The following is a 15,790-nucleotide window of genomic DNA, read 5'->3' on the forward strand; positions in this document are numbered from 1 at the left end:
AAACCATACATAATCAAAACAGGGAGCGGAGGTGTTCTGCTGTAAGAAGGTGTGAATGTCCAACCATAGTTGGTAAAAAGCGGGTAAGAAAAGGTTAAAATACCCGACTGTACACAATCAATAGCGGGAGCGGAGTTGTTCGGCTACTAAAAGGTGTGAAAGTCCGACCATGGTTTGTAAAAAGCGGGTAAGAAAAGGTGCGAATGCCCGACAATGTATGATCAAAAGAGGGAGCGGAGGTTTTCGGCTGCAAGAAGGTCTGAATGTCCAACCATAATTTGTAAAAACCGGGGAAGAAAAGGCTCAAAAGGCCGACTATACACCATCAAAAGTGGGAGCGGAGGTGTTCAGCTGCAAGACGGTCTGAATGTCCATCAATAATTGCTAGAAAACATGAAAGAAAATTTTCGAATATCAAACTGCACATGATCATAAGCGGGAGAGGAGGTGTTCAGCTGCAAGAAGTTGTGAATGTCTACCCATCATTTCTGAAAAATGGGTAAGAAAAGGTGCGAATGCCTGACCATACATCATCAAAAGAGGGAGCGGAGGTGTTCCGCTGTAAGACGGTGTGAATGTCCGACCATAGATGGTAAAAAGCGGGTAAGAAAAGGTTAAATTACCCGACTGTACACAATCAAAAGAGGGAGCGGAGTTGTTCAGCTAAGAGAAGGTGTGAAAGTCCAAACTTGGTTTGTAAAAAGCGGGTAAGAAAAGGTTCGTATGCCCGAATATACACCATCAAAAGCGGAAGCGGAGGTGTTCGGCTGCAAGATATTGTGAACGTCCGACCAAAGTTTGTAAAAAGCAGTTAAGAAAAGGTTCGAATATCTAACCAAACATAATCAAAAGCGGGAGCAGAGCTGTTCGACTGGAAGTAGGTGTGAATGTCAGATCATAATTTGCAAAAAGCTGATGAGAAAGGGTGAGAATGCCCGACTATACACCATCAAATGCGGTAGCGGAGTTGTTCGGCTGGGAGTAGGTGTGAATCTCCAACCATAATTGCTGAAAAATGTGTTAGAAAAGGTAAAAATGCCGGTCCATACATAATCAAAATCGGGAGAGGTGTAGTTCAGCTGCAAGAAGGTCTAAATGTCCATCAATAATTGCTAGAAAACATGAAAGAAAATTTTCGAAAATCAAACCACACATGATCATAAGTGGGAGAGGAGGTGTTCATCTGCAAGAAGGTGTGAATGTCCACCCATAATACCTGAAAAATGGGTAAAAAAAAAGGTGCGAATGCCCAACCATACATCATCAAAAGCAGGAGTGCATGTGTTCGGCTACAAGAAGGTGTGAACGTCCAACCAAAGTTTGTAAAAAGCAGTTAAGAAAAGGTTCGAATATCCAACCATACATAATCAAAAGCGGGAGCAGAGCTGTTCGACTGCAAGTAGGTGTGAATGTCAGATCATAATTTGCAAAAAGCTGATGAGAAAGGGTGAGAATGCCCGACTATACACCATCAAATGCGGGAGCGGAGTTGTTCGGCTGTGAGTAGGTGTGAATCTCCGACCATAATTGCTGAAAAATGTGTTAGAAAAGGTAAGAATGCCGGTCCATACATCATCAAAAGCGAGAGAGGTTGTGTTCGGCTGCAAGTAGGTGTGAATGTCCAGCCATAATTACTCACAAACGGGTAAGAAAAGGTAGTATTGCCAGACCATATATGATCAAAACAGGGAGCGGAGGTGGTTCAGCTGCAAGAAGGTTTGAATGTCCGACTAAAGTTTAAATATATTAAAGAAAACGGGAGGAGAGGTCTTCGGATAAGAGTGGTTGAAATTTTCCGACCATAATGTATAAAATGCGGTGAAAAAAGGTGTGATAGAACACTAAAAGATGGAGCGGAAGTGTTCGGCTGCAAGAAGGTGTGAATGTCCGACTATATTTGGTGAAAAGCAGGTGAAGCAAGGTCTGAATGCCCAACCTTACATCATCAAAAGCGAGATCAGAGGTGTTTGGCTGCAAGAAGGCCATAGTTTGCCAAAAGCGGGTAAGGTGCGAATGTCCGACTAAATATCAACAAAATTTGGGGCAGAGGTCTTCGGATGCAAGTGGGTGTGAATATCCAACCATACAAGTATGGTGGAGAGGAAGCTGTGAATAGCCGACCATAGTTTGGAAAAAGCGGGTAAGAAAAGGTTTGAATACCCGAACATACACCATCAAAGAGGGAGCGGAGGTGTTCCGCTGTAAGACGGTGTGAATGTCCGATCATAGTTGGTAAAAAGCGGGTAAGAAAAGGTTAAAATACCCGACTGTACACAATCAAAAGAGGGAGCGGAGTTGTTCAGCTAAGAGAAGGTGTGAAAGTCCGACCATGGTTTGTAAAAAGCGGGTAAGAAAAGGTTCGTATGCCCGAATATACACTATCAAAACCGGAAGCGTAGGTGTTCGGCTGCAAGAAGGTGTGAACGTCCGACCAAAGTTTGTAAAAAAGCAGTTAAGAAAAGGTTCGAATATCTAACCAAACATAATCAAAAGCGGGAGCAGAGCTGTTCGACTGCAAGTAGGTGTGAATGTCAGAGAATAATTTGCAAAAAGCTGATGAGAAAGGGTGAGAAATCCCGACTATACACCATCAAATGCGGTAGCGGAGTTGTTCGGCTGTGAGTAGGTGTGATTCTCCAACCATAATTGCTGAAAAATGTGTTAGAAAAGGTAAGAATGCCGGTCCATACATCATCAAAAGCGGGAGAGGTGGTGTTCGGCTGCAAGTAGGTGTGAATGTCCATTAATAATTGCTTTAAAACATGAAAGAAAATTTTCGAATATCAAACCTTACATGATCATTAGCGGGAGAGGAGGTGTTCAACTGCAAGAAGATGTGAATATCCACCCATAATTACTGAAAAATGGGTAGGTAAAGATGCGAATGTCCAACCATAAATCATCAAAAGCAGGAGTGGAGTTGTTCAGCTACAAGAAGGTATGAAAGTCCAACCATGGTTTGTAAAAAGCGGGTAAGAGAAGGTTCGAATACCCGAATATATACCATCAAAAGCGGAAGCGGGGGTGTTCGGCTGCAAGAACGTGTGAACGTCCGACCATAGTTTGTAAAAAGCAGTTAAGAAAAGGTTTGAATATCCAACCGAACATAATCAAAAGCGGGAGCAGAGTTGTTCGACTGCAAGTAGGTGTGAATGTCAGATCATAATTGCTGAAAAATGTGATAGAAAAGACTAGAATGCCGGACAATACATCATCAAAAGCGGGAGAGGTGGTTTTTCGGCTGCAAGTAGGTGTGAATGTCCAGCCATAATTACTCACAAACGGGGGAAGAAAAGGTAGTATTTCCAGACCACACATGATCAAAACAGGGAATGGAGGTGGTTCAGCTGCAAGGTGTGAATGTCTGACTAAAGTTTGTAAAAACCGTGTAAGACAAGGGGCGAATGCCCGACAATGTATGATCAAAAGAGGGAGCGGAGGTTTTCGGCTGCAAGGTCTGAATGTCCAACCATAATTTGTAAAAATCGGGGAAGAAAAGGCTCGAAAGCCCGACTATACACCATCAAAATCGGGAGCAGAGGTGTTCAGGTGCAAGAAGGTCTGAATGTCCGACCAATAATTACTGAAAAATGGGTAAGAAAAGGTGCGAATGCCAAATCATACATCATCAAAAGCAGGAGCGGATGTGTTCGGCTACAAGAAGGTTTGAATGTCCAACCATAGTAAGTAATAGGTGGGTAAGAAAAGGCTCGAATGCCCAACTATACACCATCAAAAGCGGAAGCGGAGGTGTTCGGCTGCAAGACGGTGTGAACGTCCAACCAAAGTTTGTAAAAAGCATTAAGAAAATGTTCGAATATCCAACCAAACATAATCAAAAGCGGGAGCAGAGCTGTTCGACTGCAAGTAGGTGTGAATATCAGATCATAATTTGCAAAAAGCTGATGAGAAAGGGTGAGAAATCCCGACTATACACTGTCAAATGTGGGAGCGGAGGTGTTCGTCTGTGAGTAGGTGTGAATGTCCGACCATAATTGCTGAAAAATGTGTTAGAAAAGGTAAGAATGCCGGACCATATATCATCAAAAGCGGGAGAGGTTGTGTTCGGCTGCAAGAAGGTGTGAATGTCCAGCCATAATTACTCACAAACGGGTAAGAAAAGGTACTATTGCCAGACCATATATGATCAAAACAGGGAGCGGAGGTGGTTCAGCTGCAAGAAGGTTTGAATGTCCGACTAAAGTTTGTAAAAAGCGGGTAAGACAAGGTGTGAATGCCCGACAATGTATGATCAAAAGAGGAGCGGAGGTTTTCGGCTGCAAGAAGGTCTGAATGTCCACCCATAATTACTGAAAAATGGGTAAGAAAAGGTGCGAAAGCCCAACCGCACATTATCATAAGTGGATGAGGTGTTCGACTCCAAGTAGGTGTGAATGTAAGATCATAATTTGTAAAAAGCGGGTAAGAAAAGGTAAGAATGCCCAACCATAAATTATCAAAAGCGGCAGCAGAGTTTCGGCTGGTATTTATCAATGTCTAGATAGATTTCAACAAAAAACAACGTTGTACTTTGCAGTAAAAGAAAGTGCAAATCAAAAGTTTTAGGAATCCGAGAATAAGCTTATTTTCATGAGTTCTGCACGATTTTGGATTTTATGTATAAAATGAATTTCTTCACGCAAACTAAGTTAACACTGCTTTGTCCTTCATATGTACCCATTTCTACATATATTTCAAGCATAAACTTCCTCATATTACCCTGAATGAGAAAGAGCCACACTTGTGATTAAGCCATACCTCCCTTTTGAGGAGTTCTGCATGATTTGGGATTTTATCTATAAAATTAATTCCTTCACTCAAACTATGTTAAAACGGCTTTTACCTTCATATTTACCAATGTCTCGATAGATTTAAACAAAAAAACAACGTTGTACTTTGCAATAAAAGAAAGAGCAAATCAAAAGTTTTAGGAATCCGAGAATAAGCTTATTTTCATGAGTTCTGCACGATTTCGGATTTTATGTATAAAATGAATTCATTCACTCAAACCAAGTTAAAACTGCTTTTTCCTTCATATTTATCAATGTCTAGATCGACTTAAACAAAGAACAACATTGTATTTTGCAGTAGAAGAAAGAGCAAAACTGAAGGATCAGGAATCCGAGAATAAGCTTATTTTCATGAGTTCTGCACGATTTCGGATTTTATGTATAAAATGAATTCATTCACTCAAACCAAGTTAAAACTGCCTTTTCCTTCATATTTATCAATGTCTAGATCGACTTCAACAAAGAACAACATTGTATTTTGCAGTAGAAGAAAGAGAAACACTGAAGGATCAGGAATCCGAGAATAAGCTTATTTTCTTATGGGCAAGTGGGAACTGCTTTGTCCTTCATATTTATCAATGTGTAGATGGATTTCAACTTCTTCTACTGCAAAGTCCAATGTTTTTCTTTGTAGAAGTCGATCTAGACATTGATGAATATGGAAGGACAAAGCAGTTTTAACTTGGTTTGAGCAAAGCAATTCATTTTATAGCAAAATCCGAAATCGTGCAGAACTCATGAAAGCAGGCTTATACTCGGATTCCTGAAACTTTAGATTTGCTCTTTCTTTTACTGCAAAGTACAATGTTGTTTTTTTGTTTAAATATTTCTAGACATGGTAAATATGAAGGACAAATCAGTTTTAACATAGTTTGAGTGAAGTAATGCATTTTATAAGCAAAATCCCAAATCATGCAGAACTCACGAAATGCTTTTTCTCGCTTTTCACTGCTTTTTACAAACTTTGGTCGGACGTTCACACCTTCTTGCATCCGAACACCTCCGCTTCCGCTTTTGATGATGTATATTCGGGCATTCGAACCTTTTTTTACCCGCTTTTTACAAACCATTGTCGGACTTTCACACCTTCTTGCAGCCGAACACCACCTCTCCCGCTTTTGATGATGTATGGTCCAGTATTCTTACCTTTTCTAACACATTTTTCAGCAATTATGGTTGGACATTCACACCTATTCACAGCTGGACACCTCCGCTCCCGCTTTTGATCATACAATGTCGGGACATCGCTCCTTGTCTTACCAGCTTTTCACAAACTTTAGTCGAACATTCACACCTTCTTGCAGCTGAACACCTCCGCTCCCGCTTTTGATGATGTATAGTCGGGCTTTCGAGCCTTTTCTTACCCGGTTTTTACAAACTATAGTCAGACATTCACACCTTGCAGCTGAACCTCCGCTCCCTGTTTTGATCATGTATGGTCTTGCAATACTGCCTTTTCTTCCCCCGTTTGTGAGTAATTATGGCTGGACATTCACACCTACTTGCAGTCGAACAGCTCTGCTCCCGCTTTTGATTATGTTTGGTTGGATATTCGAACCTTTTCTTACCCGCTTTTTACAAACCATGGTCGGACTTTCACACCTTCTTGTAGCCGAACACCTCCGCTCCCGCTATTGATTGTGTACAGTCGGGTATTTTAACCTTTTCTTACCCGCTTTTTACCAACTATGGTCGGACATTCACACCGTCTTACAGCGGAACACCTCCGCTCCCGCTTTTTATGGTGTATAGTCGGGCATTCGAACCTTTTCTTACCCGCTATTTACAAACTATGGTAGGACATTCAAACCTTCGTGTATCCGAAAACCTCCGCTCTCTCTTTTGATCATACATTGTCGGACATTCGCACCTTTTCTTACCCGCTTTTTACAAACCATGGTCGGACTGTCACACCTTCTTGTAGCCGAACACATCCACTCCCGCTATTGATAGTGTACAGTCGGGTATTTTAACCTTTTCTTACCCGCTTTTTACCAAGTATGGTCGGACATTCACACCTTCGTACAGCGGAACACCTCCGCTCCCTCTTTTGATGGTGTATCTTCGGGCACTCGAACCTTTTCTTACCCGCTTTTTACAAACTATGGTCAGACATTCAAACCTTCTTGTAGCCGAACACATCCACTCCTGCTTTTGATGATGGGTATTCAAACCTACTTGTTGCCCGCTTTTCATTAATTATGGGTGGACATACACACCTTGTCGCAGCCAAACACCTCCGCTTCCTGTTTTGATCATGTATGATTGGACATTCGCACCTTTTCTCACCCGCTTTTTACTATGGTCGGCCATTCACAGCTTCCTCTCCACCATACTTGTATGGTGGGATATTCACACCCACTTGCATCCGAAGACCTCCGCCCCCACTTTTGTTGATATTTAGTCGGTCATTCGCAGCTTACCCGCTTTTGGCAAACTATGGCCTTCTTTCAGCCAAACACCTCTGATCTCGTTTTTGATGATGTAAGGTTGGGCATTCAGACCTTGCTTCACCTGCTTTTCACCAAATATAGTCGAACAGTCACACCTTTCTTGCAGCCGAACACTTCTGCTCCACCTTTTAGTGTTCTATGGGGTATTCACACCTTTTTTTTCACCTTATTTTATTGATTATGGTTGGAAATTCTCACCCACTCTTATCCGAAGACCTCTCCTCCTGCTTTTGTTAATATATAGTCGGGCATTCAAACCTTTTCTTACCCGCTTTTTACAAATTATGGTCGAACATTCACACCTACTTGCAGCCGAACACCTCCGCTCCCGCTTTTGATGGTGTATAGTCGGGCTTTCGAGCCTTTTCTTCCCCGGTTTTTACAAATTATGGTGGGACATTCAAACCTTCTTGTATCCGAAAACCTCCGCTCTCTCTTTTGATCATACATTGTCGGACATTCGCACCTTTTCTTACCCGCTTTTTACAAACCATGGTCGGACTTTCACACCTTCTTGTAGCCGAACACATCCGCTCCCGCTATTGATTGTGTACAGTCGGGTATTTTAACCTTTTCTTACCCGCTTTTTACCAACTATGGTCGGACATTCACACCTTCGTACAGCGGAACACCTCCGCTCCCTCTTTTGATGGTGTATGTTCGGGTATTCAAACCTTTTCTTACCCGCTTTTTCCAAACTATGGTCGGCTATTCACAGCTTCCTCTCCACCATACTTGTATGGTTGGATATTCACACCCACTTGCATCCGAAGACCTCTGCCCCAAATTTTTTTGATATTTAGTCGGACATTCGCACCTTACCCGCTTTTGGCAAACTATGGCCTTCTTGCAGCCAAACACCTCTGATCTCGCATTTGATGATGTAAGGTTTGGCATTCAGACCTTGCTTCACCTGCTTTTCACCAAATATAGTCGGACATTAACCTTCTTGCAGCCGAACACTTCCGCTCCACCTTTTAGTGTTTATCACACCTTTTTTTCACCGCATTTTATACATTATGGTCGGAAATTTTAAACCACTCTCATCCGAAGACCTCTCCTCCCGCTTTCTTTAATATATTTGAACTTTAGTCGGACATTCAAACCTTCTTGCAGCTGAACCACCTCCGCTCCCTGTTTTGATCATATATGGTCTGGCAATACTACCTTTTCTTACCCGTTTGTGAGTAATTATGGCTGGACATTCACACCTACTTGCAGCCGAACACAACCCCTCTCGCTTTTGATGATGTATGGACCGGCATTTTTACCTTTTCTAACACATTTTTCAGCAATTATGGTCGGAGATTCACACCTACTCACAGCCGAACAACTCCGCTCCCGCATTTGATGATGTATAGTCGGGCATTCTCACCCTTTCTCATCAGCTTTTTGCAAATTATGATCTGACATTCACACCTACTTGCAGTCGAACAGCTCTGCTCCCGCTTTTGATTATGTTTGGTTGGATATTCGAACCTTTTCTTAACTTCTTTTTACATATTTTGGTTGGACGTTCACACCTTCTTGTAGCCGAACACTTCCACTCCTGCTTTTGATGATGTATGGTTGGGCATTCACACCTTTTTTTTGCCCATTTTTTAGGAATTATGGGTGGACATTCACACCTTGCAGCTGAACACCTCCTATCCCACTTATGATCATGTGCGGTTTGATTTTCGAAAAGTTTCTTTCATGTTTTCTAGCAATTATTGATGGACATGTAGACCTTCTTGCAGCTGAACACCTCCGCTCCCGCTTTTGATCATACATTGTCAGGCATTCGCACCTTGTCTTACCCACTTTTTACAAACTTCAGTCGAACAGTCACACCTACTTGCAGCCGAACACAACCTCTCTCGCTTTTGATGATGTATGGACCGGCATTCTTACCTTTTCTAACACATTTTTCAGCAATTATGGTCGGAGATTCACACCTACTCACAGCCGAACAACTCCGCTCCCGCATTTGAAGGTGTATAGTCGGGCATTCTCACCCTTTCTCATCAGCTTTTTGCAAATTATGATCTGACATTCACACCTACTTCCAGTCGAACAGCTCTGCTCCCGCTTTTGATTATGTTTGGTTGGATATTCGAACCTTTTCTTAACTTCTTTTTACATATTTTGGTTGGACGTTCACACCTTCTTGTAGCCGAACACTTCCACTCCTGCTTTTGATGATGTATGGTTTGGCATTCACACCTTTTTTTTGCCCATTTTTTAGGAATTATGGGTGGACATTCACACCTTGCAGCTGAACACCTCCTATCATACTTATGATCATGTGCGGTTTGATTTTCGAAAAGTTTCTTTCATGTTTTCTAGCAATTATTGATGGACATGTAGACCTTCTTGCAGCTGAACACCTCCGCTCCCGCTTTTGATCATACATTGTCAGGCATTCGCACCTTGTCTTACCCACTTTTTACAAACTTTAGTCGAACAGTCACACCTACTTGCAGCCGAACACAACCTCTCTCGCTTTTGATGATGTATGGACCGGCATTCTTACCTTTTCTAACACATTTTTCAGCAATTATGGTCGGAGATTCACACCTACTCACAGCCGAACAACTCCGCTCCCGCATTTGAAGGTGTATAGTCGGGCATTCTCACCCTTTCTCATCAGCTTTTTGCAAATTATGATCTGACATTCACACCTACTTGCAGTCGAACAGCTCTGCTCCTGCTTTTGATTATGTTTGGTTGGATATTCGAACCTTTTCTTAACTGCTTTTTACAAACTTTGGTTGGACATTCAAACCTTCTTGTAGCCGAACACATCCACTCCTGCTTTTGATGATGTATGGTTGGGCATTCGAACCTACTTGTTGCCCGCTTTTCATTAATTATGGGTGGACATTCACACCTTGTCGCAGCAAAACACCTCCGCTCCCTGTTTTGATCATGTATGGTTGGACATTCGCACCTTTTCTCACCCGCTTTTTGCAAACTATGGTCGGCCATTCACAGCTTCCTCTCCACCATACTTGTATGGTGGGATATTCACACCCACTTGCATCCGAAGACCTCCGCCCCCACTTTTGTTGATATTTAGCCGATCATTCGCACCTTACCCGCTTTTGGCAAACTATGGCCTTCTTGCAGCCAAAAACCTCTTATCTCGCTTTTGATGATGTAAGGTTGGGCATTCAGACCTTGCTTCACCTGCTTTTCACCAAATATAGTCGGACATTCACACCTTCTTGCAGCCGAACACTTCCGCTCCACCTTTTAGTTTTCTATGGGGCATTCACACCTTTTTTTACACCGCATTTTATAAAAACACCACAAGAACACCTTATTGAGATTTTGTTCTGACCGCTCATTCGTTGTCGCGTATCTTTCAAGCAATTCTCCTGGTTAGCCCGCACTCGGCTCGCTACCAGAGCCGTGTTAAAGTCTGCTTCGCATTCACTCTCTTTTCTCAGCAGATTAAAAGAAACTTCCATCCTGCACCGCTGTTTGCTTTTTCACAAGAGCAGAGGAGAGCGCACCGTTCCTTTTTCAAATCCTATTGATAAAAATCCATTTAATATGTAGTCCTTGCATAGACATATCACATATTAAACTGATAAGTACAGATACTACACTTGATCTTAGCCAAAAGGCCGAGAAGCGATATCTGTCCACTGGTTCACGTCCGAGGGCCCTTCCTGGCACAATGCGCACTTGTAGCGGTGTTCGTTTTATGGCCATAGTGTCACTTTGCACCTCCGCCCACCCGCTGCACTGAGCACTCTTCAACCCTTTTAAATGGTATAACTTTACACTACCGCACGCTCCAGCGAGCACCATTCAAGCAACATCGGCACAGTCGCAACAAGTAAGGCGACTCTACTCAGAGAAGTCACTCTGCACAGTAACAAGATTTCTTTTGCACAGACAGAAAGGGCTTCACCCGCAAAGGTAAAGCCTGCCAAAAATAGAAACAATTCATTAGTGCTGCTCTCCACGGAAGTCTTTAGTAAAAGGCGAAAGACTTGTACATTATGAAGAGAAACCAGTGTACGATTATCCATCACTGCGGGAGCAGGGCATCAGGCTAGTTGGCATAGCCACCTTCCCCATGGTGAGCTTTGCTTGGTTGAGACGCTTGCTCCCCCCCTTGCTCCTCGGCTGACCAAGTAGGAACAATCGGGCCCTATTCGATGGCTGCCTTGTCTTTTACTCTGTGCAAAAGACAAGGCAGCCACAAACAACACAGGAACACCGTATTGAGGCTTTGTTCTGACTGCTCATTCGGTGTCGCGTTTCTTTCAAGCAATTGTCCCGGTTAGCCCGCACTCGGCTCGCTCCCAGAGCCGTGTTAAAGTCTGCTTCGCATTCACTCTCTTTTCTCAGCAGATTAAAAGAAAGTTTCATCTTAGGCTCCCTGAAACTTCCATCCTGCACCGCTGTTTGCTTTTTCACAAGAGCAGAGGAGAGCGCACCGTTCCCAGCTGCACTGCAGTACCGGGTCGATGCTTGGAGTGAACGGAGCAAGCTCCTTTTTCAACTCCTATTGATAAAAATTCATTTAATATGTAGTCCTCGCATAGAGGACATATCAGACATTAAACTGATATGAACAGATACTACACTTGATCTTAGCCAAAAGGCCGAGAAGCGATAACTGTCCACTGGTTCACGTCCGAGGGCCCTTCCTGGCACAATGCGCACTTGTAGCGGTGTTCTTTTTATGGCCATAGTGTCACTTTGCACCTCCGCCCACCCGCTGCACTGAGCACTCTTCAGCCCTTTTAAATGGTATAACTTTACACTACCACACGCTCCAGCGAGCACCATTCAAGCAACAACTTTGCACTCCAGCTTCGAACATCGGCACAGTCGCAACAAGTAAGGCGACTCTACTCAGAGAAGTCACTCTGCACAGTAACGAGATTTCTTTTGCACAGACAGAAAGGGCTTCATCCGCAAAGGTAAAGCCTGCCAAAAATAGAAACAACTCATTAGTGCTGCTCAACGTTGTACTTTGCAGTAAAAGAAAGAGCAAATCTAAAGTTTCAGGAATCCGAGAATAAGCTTACTTTCATGAGTTCTTCACGATTTCGGATTTTGCTATAAAATGAATTCCTTCACTCAAACTAAATTAAAACTGCTAAACCGCTAATCTGTTACATACAAGGCAGATGTCAAATTCACCGAAATAGGATCTAAGGGTATTTGGCCAATCGAGCTGTAGCAGCTTCGGTAAAAGAGTATAAGTTGAAGAGTTTGTGAATAAAGGTGTGCGCACACATAGTGAGTTGTAGAAAAATAGGCAGGGAGCAATGCCGGCTGGGGTATATGTTCTTGTATGTTGTCTGACTGTTTGATTTGAATGTGTTGTGTAAGTGTCCTGTTGAATGTTACATGTTTGGGCTTTGACACGCTTCACTGTGGTTGTTAACTGTGTGGTGTGTCCTGAAATGTTATATGTTTGGGCTGTGTGACATGCTTAATGCTTTTCAGTAGCAACCCACTTATTCATATATAGCAACTGACAACATAAGAAGTCCGGACATACTTTGATAGTAGTTGTAGAAGTATCCTTATTGATAATAGATAAACTAATTCATAGTGATAGAACAGTAGATGAACAGGTGCCTGCACATGTCTCATGAAAATAAAATGGGTGTATGATTGCTGACGGCAGAGCAATACTGCCAAACTTATGAGTTCTTGTGGCAAACTTGATTCAGTGTCTTGACGTGTATACGCTGTTTCGCTGACTTGTCACAAGAAACAAAGTGTGTTTGATAAGATCCGACCATTTTATTACGGGAGGATCAGTATGTATGGATTCTGATGTGACTGATAAACCCATTCGTATCTTAAGCATAATCTAATACGTGAGACAACGCCCTGGCACACATTATGGACTGTCCCCACAGTCCATAATGTAGAAAAGAGAGAAAAAAGCCTTTCTGATTTGGTGTGTGTGCTCACAGTGCAGAGTGTAGAGAAAAGAGAGAAAAGAAAGCCGTTTTGGTGTCACGGGTGTTGTGACTTACACACACACATTTCTGAATTGAGAAAGGAAATTATTTTAGAGAAAGCACTAGAGTTTAGATCCCACATTTGTTGATAGGCATTCATTTAATTTTTCTTTTAATCAGTTTTAAAGTGAATACTAACTGAGAAATGAAAAAGGTGAAGAGTTTAGAAGCTTGGTTCAAGAGCAAAACTTGGTTTATGATCAGCTGAGTCTCTAAACAGAACAGCAAAGGGCTTCATCGAACATTTAAAAAAGATTCAGATTGTTAGAATATCCAGAATTTATAGGAATGGTGGTGATTACTCTTATTTTCTAGAATGGAAATAACTGCACCATGTCTGTTTTATGAATTTAAGGGGCTAAAAAGTTTTGTTCTCGTTTTTCTATGATTAACCGAATGTATGTGAGAGTCCAAACAGACAGAAGGGTTACGGCCGAGCGCTGGACCTTCCAAAAAAGATGAGACAGGCTGGACCTGTGCCATACTAGTTAAGACCTGCCTGTGGATAACAGGTTCTTTAAACTCTCACACACACAAACTCACACACGTTCGCACACATACACCCATACACACACACATTCTTGAACTTGCTGCAAGATTAAACATTTGCATTAACTGACTCCAGCAACTCTGAGTCTCATTGAGAGACTTTTCTCAACAATTGGGTCCTCAAACCAGATCTCAACGTTTTTTCCGCTTTCCAGGGTCGGAGCTGAAACCGTGCACGGGGGAGTCCAGTACTCCTAATGAAAGACCCCCTGCTGAATTGCGGTAATTAGGGGCCAGTGTCCACTGAAAGGGGGAAAAAGGGACGAGATCGTACTTTTGAATCAATGGCCAGAAGCCATTGGCAGTGCAGGCATCAACAATAATGGTGTTATTTCACCCATTAACACTTAAGGTACCTCATGCAGTGGCTGTGATATGGTTACTTAACAAAATATCTTTACCAGACATCTCTCCTACATAACAGTTCTTCTTTCACAGCCACACCTTGTTGTCGAGAGATGTGCTACACTTAATCCATCCACACTGCTACCTACCCCACAGATGGAAAGCCTCATGATTGCATGTCAGAAATAACCATCAGTGTTTTACCCAGGCCAGACTTAACTGATATACGTTATGAAAATGCAGAAATAACTATATTTATTCAACAGGTCAAGCAAAAAACCCTGATGGCACAAATGCTACAGGATTTGCAGTAGTAACAGAAACTGAAGTTTTCTTAAAACAACCACTACCAAAAAATTACTCTGTTCAAGCAGTCGAATTGGTAGCTTTAACTGAAGCTTGTAAATTAAATAACAAAAAGGTTGTTAACGTTTACACTGACAGTCAGTATGCCTTCTCAACTGTACATGTGTTAACACAGCATTGGAAAAACAGGTATGTTGACATCCACAGCTAAATGTATAAACTACAAATATTTTAGCATTATTAGATGTTATTCAATTGCCATCTACAATAGACTCGTATGAATGACCGGAAGGAAAACCATACTGCCAAAGAATTTGCTTAAATATGCTGCAGTATTGAGCCACGGACCATGTCATGTCTCAACAGGAGGGATGGAAGAAATAATGAACAAGGTTTTTACAGCATATGGTTTTACTAATTATTGAATTTTTTTTTTTAGAATAAATAAATGAATAAAGTTTTGTCTAGCAGGTCAAATATGTGCAAAATACATTCCACAGGGCAATCTAAGACCAAAACGAAGATAATTCCCTAAGCCAGTGTATCTTTTTCAACATATTTGTTTGTATTTCATTATTTCATTATTGTGTAGATTTCATTGAACTAAATTAATGTTAAGGGAAACGATTCTGCTCAGTGACAACAGAGGTTTTTACCAAATGGTCTGAAATATTTCCATGTGCACAAGCAGATGCACTCTCAGTAGCAAAATCACGCGTAAAATAACTCATTTCTAGATTTGAAATTCCTGAAAAGATCTTCAGTGATAATTTGACACACTTTGTAAACTATGTCATCTCACTGATGGCAAAGAACTTAAAATAGATCTTAGAAACCACTGTGATATAGAAGGTTTCGCTAACACATTGGAATTGTTTTACTATTTACATATGCATGTGCAGTGAAGAATTGCTTGCTGCTGATAAATGCAAAGAAGAACAGCTTACACATAGATGCTCACATATAGGCTGCTGAATGCAATGAAGACCTGCTTATCCAGTAAAGTTCAATGTCAATGTGTAATATTCAATTAGGATTTGCAAAACAGTGAAGTTAAACAATGAATGGGTCCATAGTCGGTATGAGAAGACTACAGGAATATTTACCTGGGTGTACGTTCAAACAGAGATGAGAAAATTGCGATAAATTATTGTTTGTTTGTTTGTTAGTATGTATATGAATGTTATGTGTATAAACTGTGTTGAGTTGTAGTTACTCAGTAGTGTCTCAGTGAAACAACCGACGGGGGAAGCCTTGCGGTGACAACAAAAGCAGTGTTTTACTGATCAGTCAAGTTGCTCCAGTGTACTCCATACAAACTGGTTGGCAACTGAAGGGATAGAAAATGGGGAATACTCTTTTT

At 41.8% G+C, this 15,790-nt stretch overlaps 3 non-coding genes across 3 annotated transcripts; all 3 read right to left on the reverse strand.

Moving 5' to 3' along the window:
* Window positions 1–10,683: 10,683 nt before the first annotated feature.
* On the reverse strand, window positions 10,684–10,869 carry LOC140280558 (U2 spliceosomal RNA). The gene has a single exon (XR_011909510.1). It is a non-coding gene; the product is annotated as a U2 spliceosomal RNA (small nuclear RNA).
* Window positions 10,870–11,144: 275 nt separating this feature from the next.
* LOC140280728 (U5 spliceosomal RNA) lies at window positions 11,145–11,258 on the reverse strand. Its single transcript, XR_011909659.1, has one exon. It is a non-coding gene; the product is annotated as a U5 spliceosomal RNA (small nuclear RNA).
* Window positions 11,259–11,668: 410 nt separating this feature from the next.
* On the reverse strand, window positions 11,669–11,859 carry LOC140280495 (U2 spliceosomal RNA). The gene has a single exon (XR_011909457.1). It is a non-coding gene; the product is annotated as a U2 spliceosomal RNA (small nuclear RNA).
* Window positions 11,860–15,790: the final 3,931 nt, after the last annotated feature.

The sequence above is a fragment of the Leuresthes tenuis genome, unplaced genomic scaffold, assembly GCF_036924035.1.
Source record: "Leuresthes tenuis unplaced genomic scaffold, fLeuTen1.0.hap1 SCAF_21, whole genome shotgun sequence".
Lineage (NCBI taxonomy): Eukaryota > Metazoa > Chordata > Actinopteri > Atheriniformes > Atherinopsidae > Leuresthes > Leuresthes tenuis.